The 1,264-nt window shown below is 32.2% G+C and overlaps 1 non-coding gene across 1 annotated transcript; it reads right to left on the bottom strand.

Moving 5' to 3' along the window:
- Nucleotides 1–910: 910 nt before the first annotated feature.
- Nucleotides 911–1,014, bottom strand: LOC142866075 (U6 spliceosomal RNA). The gene has a single exon (XR_012916143.1). It is a non-coding gene; the product is annotated as a U6 spliceosomal RNA (small nuclear RNA).
- Nucleotides 1,015–1,264: the final 250 nt, after the last annotated feature.

The raw sequence follows: 1,264 nt of genomic DNA, 5'->3' as shown, positions 1-1,264 counted from the left end.
TTTCATCCAGAATAATTCCCTGAAGTTTAATCCAGGTCATCATGTGCATCAATAGTTTGTTTTTATTGTTAAATACTATTCCATGTTATGGATGTGTCATAGCTCATTTAATCATTCACTTGTTAAAATACATCTGAGTTGTTTCTAGTTTGGGGCTATAAGGATATAGCTGCTATGAACATTTGTATGCAGGTTTTTGTGTGAATATTTTTTTTCCCATTTTTCTGGGATAACTGCCCAGTCTGAAATTTCTGATTTGCATGGTAGTTGAATGTTTAGTTTTTAAAGAAACTACCGAATTGTTTTCCAAAATGGGTGTACTACTTTACATGCCCATCAGCCATTTATCAGTGATCCAGTTCCTCTGTACCCCTGCCAGCAATTAATTCTATCACTATTTTTATTTTAGCCATTCTGATTGATAAGTGTGTAGTGATAGCTCATTGTGGTTTTAATTTGCATTTCCATCATGGCTAGAGTGATGTTGAACATTTTTTAATGTGCTTATTTGACATCCATACATCCTCTTAGGTGAAATGTCTATTCATGTCTTGCCCATTTTCTAATTGAATTGTTTTTACTGCTGAGTTTTGAGAACTCTCTATACATTCTAGGTACTAGTTTTTTGTCATATATAAGGTTTGCAAATATTTCTTCCAAGTTTGTAGCTTGTCTTTTTATCCTCTTAACATGCTTTTTCATAGAGCAAAACTTTTTCTTAAATGACTGAGGTCCAATATATCAATCTTAGCTTTTTATGGATCATGCTTTTATTGTTAAGTCTAAGAACTCTTTGTCTAGTTCTTAATCCTGAAGATTTTCTACTATGTTTTTTCATAATATTTTAATATTTTTATATTTTGAATTTAAGACCATGATCCATTTTGAGATTTTTTTTTTGTTTTTCTTTTTCAATATGGAATGCTCCAAGAATTTGGTATGTCATCCTTGCACAGGGGCCATGCTAATCTTCTCTGTTTATTCCAATCCAGTATGTGCAGCTGAAGTGAGCACCATGTTAAGGTAATTTTTGTATAAGATGTGAGGTTGAGATTCATTGTTTTGTTTGGTTTTGTTTTGTTTTTTGCCCTTGGGCGCCCAATTGCTCCAGCATCATTTGTTGAAAAATCTATCCTTCCACCATTGAATTGCTTTTGCTTTTGCACTTCTGTCAAAAATATATTGGACATATTTTTATGAGTCCATTATTGAATTCTCTATTCTACTTCATTGATCCATGTATCTATTTCTTCATCAATATGAC

Source organism: Microcebus murinus, chromosome X (assembly GCF_040939455.1).
Source record: "Microcebus murinus isolate Inina chromosome X, M.murinus_Inina_mat1.0, whole genome shotgun sequence".
NCBI lineage: Eukaryota > Metazoa > Chordata > Mammalia > Primates > Cheirogaleidae > Microcebus > Microcebus murinus.
This window is presented reverse-complemented; position numbering and strand designations above follow the sequence as displayed.